This window comes from Leuciscus leuciscus (genome assembly GCF_965113295.1).
Source record: "Leuciscus leuciscus genome assembly, chromosome: 1".
Taxonomy (NCBI): domain Eukaryota; kingdom Metazoa; phylum Chordata; class Actinopteri; order Cypriniformes; family Leuciscidae; genus Leuciscus; species Leuciscus leuciscus.
In genome coordinates, this window is record NC_138725.1 from 67171342 (window position 1) to 67188226 (window position 16885).

General features: G+C 36.1%; 1 protein-coding gene across 1 annotated transcript in view; it reads left to right on the forward strand.

The window, feature by feature from the left end:
- Positions 1 to 3073: 3073 nt before the first annotated feature.
- LOC309480940 (uncharacterized protein) overlaps positions 3074 to 16885 on the forward strand; it is a 37258-nt gene continuing 23446 nt past the window's right edge. The window contains exon 1 of the mRNA XM_082145696.1: positions 3074 to 3114. The gene's annotated coding sequence lies outside the window, so the exon portion shown is untranslated. The remainder of the gene's footprint in view (positions 3115 to 16885) is intronic.

Below are 16885 nucleotides of genomic sequence, written 5' to 3' on the forward strand. Positions count from 1 at the left end.
GTGTTTCATTACCGAATGATTCAGTGTTTTGAACGAATCAGTTGAGTCAAAGATTAAATTCCTATTAATTTACAACTGCCTCATCCCTGAATGAATCAGCCGTTTGAATGAATCGTTTGAATAAATGACTCACTCATTAAGACGGTCGCCTGCCGCCTCCTACTGGCGGTTTATAAATATCATTTCTATGTACAAACAATATTTCTTATTTGTATATTAAAAAAATATTTTAAATAATCTTATTACATTATTTAATGCAGTTTAATTTGATTGGTACAGCCCTTTAGCATCTTATTATTCTAATGAAAAATGAAGCATAGGCCTATATTTAAAACGATTAGGGAAAATGCCCTTTATAAAGATTAAAATATCATAAATATACCGATTTATATATGTTAATGCTGACTGAACAGTGATGAGAATACTGATTCGTAATATTATATTACGTAATTATATTTACAACACACACAAAAAAAAATCTCATTTTTTTCCTGTTCAAACAAATGTTTTTACTCAGACAAGTGAATGACCGATCGAAGGACAAATGAAAAGGCTTAAAGGACAAGTTCGGTATTTTACACTTAAAGCCCTGTTTACAGATCGTATCTGATGAAATAGAACGGTTAAGATTAAAATTTGGACACATGCTGCTGTCCCAAGAATTTTAGGTTTATTTCGCTTCCCCCCCCACCCCCACAATGGTTGTCTATATGCACTGGAAGATTCCGTCCTAAAAACACATTAAACTTTCGTTTACAAAGACGTGAAACTCACCGAGTGGTCAGGGGGTGTTCACTGATGTGTTCCATCAAAAATCGCTGAAAAAGATGAATTCCAACAGGTTTTATCGTAGTTTTTGTCCAGCTCCATTGACTTAATAGAACGTGCTGTGAGACCGCAGCACCTTTACGGTATTACTCCGCCGCTTCTTCTTCTGCTTCTTCTGTGTATTCAATGAAATGCCCGTGGTTTGCTTGCAATTGGCAAAGGTGCATTATCGCCACCAACTGGGCTGGAGTGTCTATTATTCAAGCTCTCAACGGAAGAATCACGGGTGTGACGCGTTTGGCAAAATAGGTCCACAAAAGCGAAATAAACCTAAAATTCTCGGGACAGGAGCATGTGTCCAAATTTTTATCTTAACCGTTCTATTTCATCAGATACGATCTGTAAACAGGGCTTTAAGTGTAAAATACCGAACTTGTCCTTTAATGTTGAGCCCTGGTATATATTTTTTTATTATTATTCATTTATTTACCCATAAACCTGTCTTTAGGACGCCATAAGTTACAGTGGCAAAAATAACCTTGTGAAACACTTGGGGGTGGTGGACAGGGTTTAAATTAAGACAGGGGTATGCCTTAATCTAGTTAAACGTGCATTTCAATTATTTTATTCCACAGCTGATGTGTGCAGTTTTTTATTGCTTACATTAAAATAATTTTCTCTTGTTTTGTTTTTTAATTGCAGTCTTTTTCTTCTGCCGTTCATGCTTATCAGCGCTGTGGAATCTTAAGCTTTTCTTAGTTCAGCTGCACACAGTCTGAAAAGTTTTTTTTGGCAGTTTGCTAAAATAAAAGAGCCATCGTTTAAGCTGTTGACGTTTCTACCATGAGAAAGAACGTTAAACGAACAACTTAAAAGGGCATGACAAATCATGACATAAGACTGACATCACTCACAACGTACCAATGCATTATCCCTCATGAACAAATATAACGTCTGATGTTTGCATACGTGCATACCAGTATACCATTACGACATAGTTCATGAATAAACATGATGTCTGATGTTTGTATACGTATATACCAACGTACCATCGCGTCACATATGCAAATATAGTCTCAAATACAGCAATTTCATTGGCTGCTGTGCGTGTTGTCGTGTTAACGCGGACAAACGGTGCGTGTTGACGCGGCCGAAAATCACACGTTTCGTTTAAAGACTTTTGTCCCCGTCCGCCTGCCATACATTTCTAACCGGCATGCATCTCGCGCTGATCACCGGTGATCGGTTCTGCGCAGATTTTGCTCATCTCAGGAATCCGAATGGTAGATGGCGGTGATGGCGGAAACTTACTAGACGTCTCCTAATAAAAATCATACTCCAACCTTAACAAACACTTAAGAGAACCTGAACTACACTAAACCAACTCAGCAAAATACCAACTAAAGACCCGACATACTTTAAAACTGTGTCAATTTGATTCACCGCGAAAGAAAGAACTTCAGAGAAAAACTGCTCGGTGAGTTGCAAGCTAGCAAATGCCTCAAACAAAACCTGCAAAAGAGAAAATGAGTCACCAACTACAAAAGCCTGAACTAAAGAGAAAAGAGTCCTCTCCAAAAGAAAAGAAAGTTATCCACACATCGCTTGGCGACCACAACTACCAGGGATGTGCAGAAGAGGAAGAAGTGAAACTTGTCTCTCTTCCTGATACCCTGCTAAATAGCCCAGCACCTAAGAAACTTAACAGCGGGCAAACAGAGCCATCAATGTATGAGTTACAGATGACTATCTTGAAGACTGTAAACGATAGAGCCGATGAACTGGCACGTCTGATAAGCAGCAACGCAGCAGATATCAAAGAGCTCAAAGTTTCTGTCAAGTTTGCGCACGAAGAAATCAACGACATAAAATCAGAAAATGCTGCGCTTAAGAAGCAATGTGAAAAGCACCAGATGGTGATATTGTCACTGAAAGAGCGTGTAACTGATGCCGAACGCTACAAGCGAAGATGGTGCCTGCGACTTTACGGATTACCTGAGTAAGATAATGAGAACGTCAAACAGAGAGTGGCAGAGATCTGTCAGAAAATTACACCAGAAATGGGGGCCAGAGCAGCTGAGGGAATTGACATCGCACACAGGCTGGGAAGACGAGCGGAAGGCAAAACCCGCGGTGTCATCATCCTCTTCACTTTTCGCTCAGTGAGAGATGAGATCTGGAGAGCCGCCAAAAACAACCATTTCCTACGTGAGAAAAAGCTACGTCTTGGGGAAGACTTGACTAAAGAAGACAAGGAGAAGAGAGCTGCGCTGTGGCCAATTATTGAAAGAGCACGCAAGAACGGGAGCAAGGCGTACTTTGTGGGAGTTAAAGGATACATAGATGGTAAGGAGATTCACCATGTGTCTGAAAGTTAAACGTACACTATGGATTTTTTTCTCCACTAGGGGTCGCTAACATATTTACAATAACAAAGGCGTAGTTTGATGACGCAACATTTGCTAAGAATTATGGATCTTGTCGTCAACGTCAAGCCGACCGATCTAATAATGTTTATGGATGACTGAATACATCGATGCTTTTATCACGACTGTGATATGAAGCAGTTCGGGGTTGCTAAGAGACAGCTATCAGCTCCACACGCGATGCGAGTCCCGCGGATATAAAAGGAATGGACATCTCATTCTACCGAACTACACGCAAGTGCAGAATTACTACTCACAGGTCAGTTTATTAGACAAATTAAACTTGTGAGGTAACGCAGCTAGGGTTGGGCATCGAGAACCGGTTCCAACTGGGAACCGTTTAAAAAATAACGATGCCATTGGAATCGTTTAGAAAATTTGTTTTCGATTCCGATCATCGGTTCCAAACGCGCAAGTTTTGGTTTCCATAGTGGCCACTGGATTTCCGGAAGTGCTTGCCGCGCCCGCTTGTTCTGTTGCAGGCATGGAGCACGGTAAGCGGCGCTCAAAAGTGTGGCTTTATTTCACCTTAAAAAAGCCTGGGTCGGCAGAGTGCAACACATGTGACAAACTTATTTCTTGCACGGGCGGATGCACTACAAATATGACTAAACAGTAAACACCTAACGTTACGCCTGCATGGTGTACAAAATTTACAAGGAGTGTAGCGTGTTCGACATATGTCCACTGTCTCTGAGCGCTGGTCCACTGTCTCGTCCTCCTCAGGCAACCCTGCGCGACCAACGTTAGTAACGTTGCCAGGATCGAGTGCAAAATAATTAATCTGTAATGTTTGTTATTTTGAATAGAAATCATCACTCATAAAGCGTCATTCACGTCTTCTCCGGTTTATTTGTGTTCACATACATGCAATAAACAGCATCCGCCAGGGCTCTTAATCCAATGGTGCGCATATTTGGAGAAATAATGATTTATCATCACATGTTTGTAAAATGATTCGCGTCAGTTTATGATATCAGTGCTCTCTCATTCGCTGTACAGCTGTCAATCATCTCACGTGGACCAACGTGATATGAGGTATTTTTTTTAAATGAATAGAGAATGTTTATAGTATACGTGCTAAGCAAGGTAGCTATTATAAAATGCATATAAAATGCTAAATATAACATATTTCAACATCTTTTTTTTTTTTACTTAAAACCATTTTAAACCGCGACCGGAATATGATACAAATCAATGGTGTTTTAAAGTGAGCTTTTATACATTGAGTTAGTTATGTCCAGAGAGTCCAGACCAGGGTGCAAGTTCTGCATAAATCTGTTTTTTGGTCTGGTGCAGAGGCATTCCTAATTTTCTCCCACGTGGGCTGCAGCTCCCAAAACTAAAACTAAATCAAAATAAAATTTTCCTCTGTGAAATGAGCCTGTGACAGGTTTTGACTCCACCCCTCAAAGAATCGGAATCGAGAATCGAAAAGAACCGAAATCGAAATGAAGAATCGGAATCGGAATCAGAATCGTTCAAATCAAAACGATGCCCAACCCTAAACGCAGCGCTGTTTCACTTGGTCTACCATTACACTATCACACTAAACTGCATTTGAATGTGTTGAAATGTATGTGTTAGTTCATCTGTATGAGACTAGCAGTAAGCTAGATCAACATTAGAATAACATACAGATTATATTCTGACATTTCATCATGTTGAACTATATAATATTGATTAGTTTTATGTAAATGTGCTCACCTGTTTAATAAAGTACATGTAGGAGTGGTCGAAGTCTCGGATGTGGAGCTCTCGTTTATATACTGTCTATGGGAGCTCTCGGCATCTCGAAAACACCGCGCTGATATCGATTCTCTGTTTAGTTCTCCTTTTTTATACAAAGTCTGCTTGCCATGGTCCATAATGTTTGAACGAAATAACAACAGCGTGCAGATAGACATTGCGAACTACAATGGTCCACGTCTGTCGTCTTGGTTACTATCAGAGGGCTCTGGTTCATAGCTCTGGTTACCATGGCAGTACAAGCGGAAACCAGGGACAACGCGGATATGACGCCATTGACTGCGACAAAACGGAAATAAAGAAACGTGCCGTGTCTAAAAATTAAATTAAAATTTCTCCTGGTTTGAAAGTTGTTGGAAACAGTCGGGATAATGTAAGTACACAACTAAAAAATATATATAACATAGATATAGTGATTTTTGCTATTTTTAGAGCAAAAAAAATACATATTGTGCCTTTAAACCCAAACTGCTGTTTATGATGATGTTTTTGCTCTCTTAACCCATATCTCATTCGCTCTGATTAACAAGAGATTTTCGGGAATAAAAGAACTATATAAATGCAAGTTGGCAGAATTCGTTCTAAACCAATGTTCTAATTGTTATTTTAGACTGTGTTCACTTTGCTAGTAATGAATGTCCTAAATGTTACTTAACACTTTGTTCATACGGTTAATATGTGATGAACAATTTTCCAAAACTGTCAATATACTATATTGTTATTATTTTGCTATGTCCAAATGTAAAATACATACTCAATACAGGAGTCATTTTATAGGGTTGACGTCTTTGAGATAATATTGTGATAGTTTTATATACAAGTTTTTTTTTCTGGATTTAATTTTGGTATCTGTTAACACTAGGGGTCTGCGAAATATTGTAAAAAGAAAAGCATTTTTCTTATTTTGTAAGGAGGCAAAGGCAGATTTTGTCTTTCTTCAAGAGAGTCATTCTTGCTCAGAGGATGAAACATTTTGGAAAAAGCAATGGGGGAAGGAAAGTTGGTTTTCTCATGGGTCTAATAGGTCTGCAGGAGTCACTATTCTAAAGGACAAATTCAAAGGAAAGGTTTTGGACAAAAGAATTGATGATAAAGGACACTATATATTTTTGGTCTTGGAAATACATACGAATTTTGTTTTACTACACTGTAAAAAATGATTTTATGTCAAAGTAAATAAAACAGGAACAATCATGTATCTTTTGCTAAGAATAATTTTGTAAAAATGAAAACTTTAGTATATTAAGTAAATCCTAATTATATACTCATTTTTTACTTGTAAATATTAGACATCCAACAGACAAGTGAAATTGACTTCTGACTCTCTGGCATATTTACATGCATTAATTAAGTACTTGAAGCAAAAAAAAAATTCTACTTATTGTTTTTCTCAGTGTAGGGAACATTTATGGATATAACACTGACTTAATAAACTATCAATTATTAGAAGAGGTTGAAAATATTATTAATTCCCTCACCTACAAATACCCTTCAGCCAAGGTTATTTTGGGAGGGGACTTTAATATGGTATGGTCTCAGGACCTGGATAGACACCCTTCTAAAGCTAGAGATAGAGAAAACAGTCTTACCAAATTTTGTACAAGATTAAACTTAGTAGACATATGGAGACACCGCAATCCAACAGAGAGGCAATATACATGGAACAACAATGATCTATCACGCTGCTCTCGAATCGACTTTTGGCTGATCTCTAATGACATGGAGAAACATGTCCTACTATAAAATTTGTCCTACTATAATGGCAGATCATAGAACAATTTTTCTCAAATTAAATTGGTCACAGCAAAATAAAATAAATTCAATTATTGGAAATGTAACAATGCTTTGTTAAATAACAAAAACTTTACAGAATCTATTAAAAAAACGTATAAAACAACATTGGGAACTAGCAGTATCTGTAGATGAATACAGGAAACAATGGGAATTGCTCAAATATGAAATCAAAAAATATGCCATTAGTTTCAGCAAAAACTTAACTAAAAGAAAAAGAGCAAGAATAGAATTTTTAATCAAAGGTATCTCAGACATCATTCTAAATTCAACAGATAATGAACAATCTTTGCAGTTAGACTGCTTTCAAACAGAATTGGATGAAATTTATAAGGAAAAAGCTAAAGGGGCATTCATACGATCAAGACTAAAATGGTTTGAAGAAGGAGAGAAAAACAGCACATTTTTTTTGGCATTGAAAAAAGAAATATGGAAAGAAGTTCGTTAACTAAACTAAAAGTAAGAAGTTCCATAACAGAAGATTATAATACTATATCCAAGTCTGTGTCCGTATATTATGCTAATCTTCACAAGATGGACATATGTACTGAGTCATCTGTTATTTTTAATTCACTTGTAGATATCAAGAAAGCAAGCACAACCTTCCGAGAGGAATGTGATGAATTGTTATCTATCGAGGAAATAAAATGGGGAATAAAACATCTTAAACTCAACAAATCACCAGGGCCGTATTCATAAATATTCTAAGAATCCTCTAAGAAAACTCTTAATTTAGCTTAAAAACTTTTACGTAGGAGTCTTAGCTTAAAAGCGATTCGGGACCGATCTGAGAGCAACTCTGAGTAAGGAAAAGACAAAAACTTTCATCTTAGTAAGGAGGCGGGGTTGACCCCGTTGCTATGCATGACACAATCTTTTGAAGACTGTGATTGTTTGGTTGTCCAAGAAGGAAAAAAAAAAGTGATTTTAAGTATAAATAAAGGGTCTATTCTAAGCCTTCACTTTGAAATTACATGCGTAATTTTTCCTATTTGACCGTTCTCTCACACACACATTATATATGTGTATATAAATCCTTTTTTTTTTTTTTTTTTTTTACCATGCTGTTAATAAGGTATTTGATTGGCTTAGAATGATAATAATTGTTCCTCTCTTTCCAATTACACTGATTGCTGGCATGTCTATTTAAGTGGTGGTTTGAATGTTGGTTTTAATGTATCAAACATGGAATTTTCCCAGTTGCCAAATATCGTAATGTAGTGATTACTTTCATTTCTGGCGCTATGGCATTTCTGTGCTGTTTCGGAGATGTTAGCGTGTCTCTAATAAGATCTGTCACAAACATGATCCCTGCACGATCTAATCTATAGCGTCTTATTAACTCACTGTTATTCATTGTCTGCAACACATTTCTTCTCCCTCTTCGTCTTTCTGACATTTTCTCCTCTGCTAAAGAAACTCTTAAGCCTCTTAAAAGTCCTCGTCCGTGCTCCTAACAATTTTGACCTTAAGATCTCTTTTAAGGGTTATTTTAAGAGTAAACGCCCACATTTCTAAGAATTTTCTTAGAATTTTGTCACTAGGAGCTACTCTTTGCATTAAGATTCTTTATGAATACGGGCCCAGGAAATGATGGCCTTACAGGTGAATTTTACCAAGCATTTCTTGAAGAAACATCCAAATTTCTTTTGGCAGTATATAACGAAGCCTTGAGTGATGAAGAATTACCCCACTCAATGAAGCAAGGCCTAATAACGTTAGTCCCAAAACCTAATAAAGACACTCTATTGATTGATAATTGGCGTGGTATTACATTGTTAAACAATGATTACAAAATCTTGGCGTCGGTACAAGCCAAACGATTAAAATATGGAATAAACGACATTATACACGAATCTCAAAGCGGCTTCATGCCTGGACGTCACATTTCTAATAATATTAGATTAGTTTTGGACTTGGTAAATTACAGTCACCTGCTCTCTGGAGACCCAATTATTCTTTTTCTAGATTTTCAGAAGGCATTCGACACAATTAGTCATAAATTCATATTAGACACCCTATCCTTCTTAAATTGTGGCAATTTCTTCATTAAAGCAATGAAAACACTTTATAAAAATAACAATAGCTCAGTTAAACTCATGTATGGAACATCTCAGAGATTTAATGTAGAAAAAGGGGTCCGCCAAGGATGCCCAGCCTCTCCTTATATCTTCTTGCTTGTTGCCCAAATATTGAATTACTTGATATTAAAAACTCCTTTTAAGGGAATTGGAGTACTTGACAAAGAAATCAAAATCTCACAACTTGCAGACGATACTACTTTATTTTTGCAAAATATCGAACAAGTACCTCTAGCTTTATCTACAATATAAGTTCTCAAAAGTATCAGGATTAAAACTAAACGTTAAAAAATGTGAAATTCTGCCCCTAAAAGACAGCAGCCAATCTGAAATATGTAATATCCCGCTCAAAAACACTATAACTTATCTTGGTATTAAAATATCGAGAAATCCTAGAGAAACTCTGGACCTAAATATGCTCCCGGTGACTCAGACCATCAAAACCAAATGTAATTGTTGGTCTGCCAGAGACCTTTCCATATATGGCAGAGTTCTGTTAAGTAAGGCAGAAGGGATGTCAAGAGCAGCTTATGTTTTCTCATCTCTAGATGTTCCAAAATCCACTTGTTCCCAATTTGATAAAATTCTCTTCAAATGTATATGGAAGAATAAGCCTGACAAGGTTAAAAGGTCTGTTCTCTCAAACCCTCTGGCTGAAGGTGGTCTGAATGTACTGACTTTTACTTCATTTAACCAAATTATAAAAATCAACTGGATTAAAAGATTCCTCAAGTGTCCAAATAGTATGTGGAATATTATTCCAAACAGCTTATTTGAAACTATTGGTGGTCTAAACTTTCTATTGATATGTCCTTTTTCGGTAGGAAAACTCCCCGTGAAATTAAGCAATTTTCATAAACAATCCTTGTTATGTTGGAATCTTATCTTTAAACACAATTTCTCCCCTCACAACTGTATTCTTTGGAACAATGCATATATACTACACAAAAACAAAACACTCTTTCTGAATAATTGGTTTATAAGTAATCTGCATACAGTAAACAATCTGCTAAATACAAAAAATGAATTTTATTCTTATGAGCACTTCATGGAAAAATATGGTATTGATACATCTCAAGAAGAATTCGAAATGATGATTGAGTCTATTCCTGTTAGTCTTGTTTCTTTAGCGCAGAGCATACAGACAGATACTTCTCTATCTGTAACAGTCGGTTCTCCTACTATTTCTGGCATTCCACTTACAAATAAGAGATGTAACAATACTTTTATTAGAAACATACTTGATCCTGCCAGTACTCCTATATGTAAACACCGATGGACTTTACTGGACAAGAAATTATGGAACATGATCTTCCTGCTACCTCATCAGTATATTATTGTAAATAAAATCAAAGAAGTTTTATTCAAAATTGTTCACAGGTATTACCCTTCAAAAGCAAACATCTGTACTTTTTTTCCAACTGTGTGTAACATTTGTACATTCTGTGGATGTGAAGGAGAAACCATTGAGCATGTTTTTGTTGATTGTCCCCTTGTAGCTTCCTTTTGGTCCCATTTACAAAGATTTATTTCCCAAAAGATAAAAAATAATATTTCTCTAAGCAAATGTGAAATACTTCTTATAGTCACTGAGCCATATTTATCAGCCAATGAAAAATATGTAATTAACTTAATTATTATTTTAGCTAAATATTATCTGCACAAAATGATTTGGCAAAGAAGCAAACCCTCCCTTTACAATTTCAAAATTACAGACCTTAAAAAATATTGGAACAGCATAAAAAATTTTTTTTTAAAAAGAACAACAAATTAAACAAAACAATCAAATTATTTCATTATTTTAACTTTAATGCATAAGCAGACCCCTAAGTGTTTTTCATTTATGTATCTATGTGTTTTGTTATTTTATTTCTATTTTATTTCGGATCTTTTCCTGTCTCTTATTTTGTTCACCTTGTTAAGATCAGATATATGAAGCTGTATATTGATTCAATTTCATATACGTGTTAAAATTGTACTTTGACAAAATGTTAATAAAATTAAGTTTCAAAAAATAAAAAAATGTTTTGCTCATCTCAAACAAGCCTAGTATCATAGCCAGGCTCCTCCAGCTTCACCCACGCCCCGCCTCTTTGCCCATTTTCTGTTATCCGAGAGTGACGCAAGGTGACGCGAGGCCAAGATGGCGACGGCCGACTCCGCCCACTTTAGGCTTCAAAAATGCTCTTCAGAAACCTCAAACCTACGGGTGACGTCACGGACACTACGTCCATATTTTTTTTACAGTCTATTGGTGCGTTCAAGTCATCTCGTATAGATCGTATTTACGAGTTGAATGCACATGAACGCCACCACAATGTCGTAAATACCAGTGGGGAGCTCGGGATTTTCTTTAAGCCCCGATCTGTACGAGTTGGGGGCGTGTCAGTGAGAAGCATGGCGGAATCAATGAATGCAACGTCTGTAGTTGAGCAAAGTGATAGTAAAATATAGCCTATCACTTACAGGTTTAGCAGTGACATTGTAAGGCTTTTTCATTTATAACAAAGTAAGCTCTCTGCACAAAATATGATATAGCCTACTTGTAATATAACAATTAACTAATTATATAATGATACAGTTAATTTACATTGGCCTCATAAGTTAATTAAAAACATAAAAAGAAAAACACACCCGATGCGCATTCTTTGTTCTTCATTTTCTATAAGCAGAGTTAACAAAACTTGCTATATTTTCGTGTTATTCATTAAAAGAAGGTACACCACCATCTTGCTCCGACGAAACTGACTTGAACGCACCTCACGTCGTCAACACGACTTCCCACCTCGTACGTACGAAATTCCCAGGAGGACTTGAACGCACCATATGCTCATGACACAATGATCATTGTTACACGTGGTAGCTTTAGCCCACGGCTAACTAACGTTAGTTCAGCTCGCGCTGTGAGTGCGGCCTACTCAACTCATCTCATATCAAATCATTTCTGAAATTGACATATCTGTCATAAGATAACATATGATAAAAAATGTCACTCACCCACACGAGATTGCATCACATATTCAATTAAAGAATATTATTCAATAAAGATTATCACTCTGGGATCCACTAAATCTTTACTCCGATTTCCACTTCACCTTTCTCTCTCTGACGACAACATTCCAGGCTGAAGCATCCAAAGTTTCCAAGTGCACACAATCACAGTTCCCGATAGATTATGATGATCATTTAGTACAAGGAGTTTCTGGAGAAATGCTCCGTTCTGCTGTCTCATCTGATCTGTTCTCATCTGATTCTCTCTGCTCATGCTGACGGCGGCGCAGGCGCGACCTGTGGGCGGGCCTTATGAATATGCCGCTACTGTTGGCTCTCAGGGGTGTCAGTCACTACAGCACAATCAGTGATTGGATGAATTGCGTGCTATTGCCCAGTGGTGTAGTCGAGTGCATCAAGTAAAGAAAAAAAATTAACTAATTGAAAAAAATGATTTTGTCCAGAACAGAGCGACACGACTCGATTTAAACTGTTAAAGAAGAGCTAATATACTAAGAATGCTCTGGTCTGACCGATTGTCTCTCTGCTTTATTTTATAATAAATATCTCTGAGTCTAAAGTTCCTAATGTCCTGTACTCTCAACTTTTGTATAGTAGTACTAGTCATAATTTTTACACCAGGCATGAATAAAAGGGATGTTTTTTTATTTCCTGTTTCGAAAACCACTGGAAAACAACGTGTATAGAGGAATGAAAATATGAAATCATTTACCATTGATATCACACATTTTTACAAGAAAAATTAGTTAAAAAAATATATTTAAAGGAACATTTAATGGAACAATATATAGTAAATTGTTGATTTTGATATTTGGAATAAATGTTGGGTTAGTATGTTTCATTGACTTGACTTTTTATTGTTGTTGATTAAATGTAGTTTTGTGTTTTTTTACTTGTTGGGACCCCAGGAAGAGTATCCACTGCCTAGGTAGGGGCTAATGGGGATCCAAATAAACTAATAAACCAAGATCATTGATGGAAAATACCATTTACAGCCAATACAGGCAATTTACTTAGATACGTTTTTTTTTGTTTTTTTTACAGTTATAGCACCACGTCTTGCCTGATCTCCACCACTTTTATTAGGTGTCCTCAAAAGGTGCCCATACATGTCTGTCAAATTTGTTGTAAATAGATATATTTTTTTATTGAAGTTTAGACACTTCTATTTATGAGAGCATAAACATTATCCATGGGTGACAATGATTGGAATTATTATTATTCAAAAAAAAAATTCAGTTCCTATCATAATTTTGACATTTGGGCGTTATTGTTTAGCTATTGACCTATGTTTTCAAATGTTCTGCTGTGTTTTTGTCTCGATCGGACTTACGGTTTCGAAGATAATCGCTAAATGACAACAGAACCAATCTGACATCAGAAATGAGGAAAACGTACAGGTCAGAAGAGTAAAAGCACAGAATATCATGATCATCTTGTGATTTGGTCCGTGTGACGTGTAAAGATGAGCAGTGCTGTAGAATAATGCTGAGATGATCAGAGAGAGAAACTTTAAGACAGTCAAGAGGCTTGTTTGACTTGAACCGGCGCTGCACAGACCGATCGGTGAATGACATCTAAATACCGCGAGAGCGAATAGAGAGCAGACGGCTCCTTATGTTTTTGAATTGCTCTAGCGGTACTTTGATGTCATAAACCGATCGGTCTGCCGGTTCAAGTCGAACAAGCCTAAGATCTCTGAGAGGGAGGAGCCACTGAAAGACCCGCCCACCCCGTACAATAGACACGCCCACCCCGTACAATAGACACGCCCACATCATACAATAGACACGCCCACATCTGACAAACTACACATGAGCTTCTCACTTCATCACTGAGGAAAATGTGTTAAAGTTTTTCTCAATCGATTTGACACAAACTCAGATCACTGTTCTCAGAACAATTAACAAAGTGATCTGAACACTTTATAATTGTCCTAAACAGATTGTAAGTTTGTCATATTCTCAATTGCTCATGATTTCAGTTGACCCAAACTAGTAGGCCAATCTGAACCTAATAATTCACACATCACTGGAAAGGCAATTTTTGTAATTGTTTACACAGCTATCACAATTGCATTAACTATAAAAACTATTTTCAGAAGTAATAAACATTGTTATTGTTTTACGGTGTGTACTTTACTCTTAACACCTTTTACCTATTTATTTATTATTCTCAGGTAAGGTAAAGAAAGTCAAATCTGACCTAAACCGTAAGCATTCAAAAGGTACTTACAATTTGGTCAGAAGACTCCTCTGTGGTATGTTCTCATTAAAAGTCTTCCAGCATCATAAATCTCAGTAGGCAGATTTTGTAATCAATTACATTTCTTTTAATTGGTTACTTTTCTTTTTATAATAAACAAAAATATAAAAGGCGAATACAACTTAATCGTTTAAGTATAAAATACAATAGTCATGTTTTGAAACAAAGGTGTAGTAAGCTCTGGGCTTCTTCTCTTCTGCTCTGGGCTTCTAGGCGTCGGGGGCTCTGGCGTATCAGTATCCCAAGAGGCAGTCAGTTCATCAGTCTTTTATACTCCTTGTTTACAACAAGCGTTAGGTTGACACTCCTCCAAAGTTTCCCAGATCCTTCTCCAGGCAGGTGCAAGCGGTCCACCTCTTCGTGTCCTTGAACTACAGTAAACTCAACTACAATGGCTGAGCTCATTTAAAGTTGTAGGAGTCCTCTAGCGCACACACATAATCGCACTTTTCTGCTCGTCTCAACATGGGTTAGCACAGTCACATATTCACACATAACCATTTACTGTACATCTATGCCAAAACAATATAAGCCATCTTTTACAAACAAAATAAATAACAACATTGAATGCAATGCATTACACTGGCTAAATATGTGTAACAAAAAGGCATCTATAATAAATAAGGAGGCAGGTAATTGCATTTTCTTGATATTATACAACACCCCCTTCATGCAATTATCCTGACTCTTTATCCTTCATTCTCATAATTGTAGCACAGACTTTGTTCACTTCATCAAACTTTACCAATAACATGGACATTTGTCCATCATTCTTAAATAGATTGGTTTGTTACAGTTCATGCATTTCACCCAGTTTTGTTTTCTGGTTCCCATAACAGAAATAATCAATTATATTTCTTTTGTAATTGTATTAAAATTATTTATTTATCAAGGGATAAAACTTTGTGCTCTGCTTGTTTATCATGTATTAGGCCAATTTGGATCCCAACAAAAATCCAGTACTTCAAGCACCCGGTCCCCCCTTAGAGGCGCGGCTCCACCCCTAGCCCAGCTTCCAGGTGAAACGTGGAAACGTGAGCCGCTGACATCTCCTAGGGTCTTTAGGGCACAAAGTTAGTATCTCTGGGGTATGATGGGTTTTCTTGCCCAAACTACTAGTTTAAACATCCCCCTTGGTTTGTACCAGTCTTGAAATGTATTCAATGTTCAAACAGTGCACAAGGTTTCTTTTTTTATTATTGCTTGAAACGTCCCGTTCCAAACCTCTGGGTCAAATATTGTCATGCAACTCATTTTCTCATTCAAATATCTTACACTAAATCCAGTAATCATTTCTTAAGCATTAACAGATTCTCAGATATCATTATTGTACCATCAAATATAACAATACCCTTTTTTAGTAATTGTTGCATAAACATATCACATCCTACAATTATTTATCTGGTTAATTATGGTTACATTTCATACATTTACTATAATCAGAACAATCCAGTAATTAAACCTTTGTATCCAGAGTAATTATTCTAATGTTTCCCTTAATATCTGAGAACACTATATATTCAAACATAAATTATATAAGTCAATAAATCAATTTGTTCCTTGTTATAACATAAGGTTCCCATTGTAAAGTTTGCAAACAATCTCTTAAGTTAATAATGTCCATCTTTAAACATTTTATATTTTAAATTAAATGTACAAGTTCATCTTTTAACATGCCCTACGGTCACAAGAGTTTCTTCTTCAATTAGCATAGCATATATTTTAATTTCCTTAATATATTATATACATTCAAAGTCCACTGAAGCCAATGAATTCTTTAATTCATAAAGATTTAAAAATATTTCAAAAGCAAAAACAACAACATTATTCTCAGTAATGTCTTACTATAAATTATCTTTACATCCCCATTATAATAAGGTTCACACTTTGTTACATCAGTATTTGGTGGCACCACACACATTTTAAATCCTCAAAAATTAAGCCAATAATTAAATCATTTTATCAGGAGTTCTCACCCTAAACGTCTCCTTAGTTAAATCTAAAAGGTATAATCTTTTCCTACCCCGGATTTGTTTGTTACTATAGTATAATACCTTTTCACATAATACAATTAAATTATTCTTTATTCATTTACAAAAAATATTTCGTTTTCTTAAATCATGTATTTATCAGTCAGTAGAAAACCATAAACACAACTGGCATTATAGATGACATAAAATTATTACATTTTATGTTTACAATATCAAACACCCACTTCATAATAGTCCTTTTAGTTCTACGGTTCTTATTTTATTTATTTATTATAAATCATTAAAATAATAAAGTAATAATATTTACCAGGATTTCCCAAAAGGTTTAACTGACCCAAGCTAAGGTCTCAGTGCTGGTGGATGCAGAGCGGACGTTTCTTACTATTACAGTCTATCTTGTTGTATAGTCTATTTGACTGAATAAGAGGCATATACAAACTATATACTGTAGGACTTCTTCTGCTATTTCCACCCCCTTCTTTGGAAGGGTTCCAGATTCAGTCAAGGCCATTTGGATGATGGCCTCTTGCATGGATGATAATGAGAGCTTGTTTGTCCTCATCTGCTCTCTTGCTGTTCTCAAACACTTCCATGATAAGCCTGCATCCAGAAGTGTCAGTCAGGTCAACATTACAATATGTCTACTAGCACATATTATTCATAATGAGCTCATTTTCAATTATTCATTTCTTTTTGTTTGTTATGGAAACATACTAAATTAACTTTAAGTTGTTTTCTCAACTCTTCTACAAGTTGATTGACCATCCTTGTCCAGTTTCTCTCCCAATTTTTCTAGTCTTTC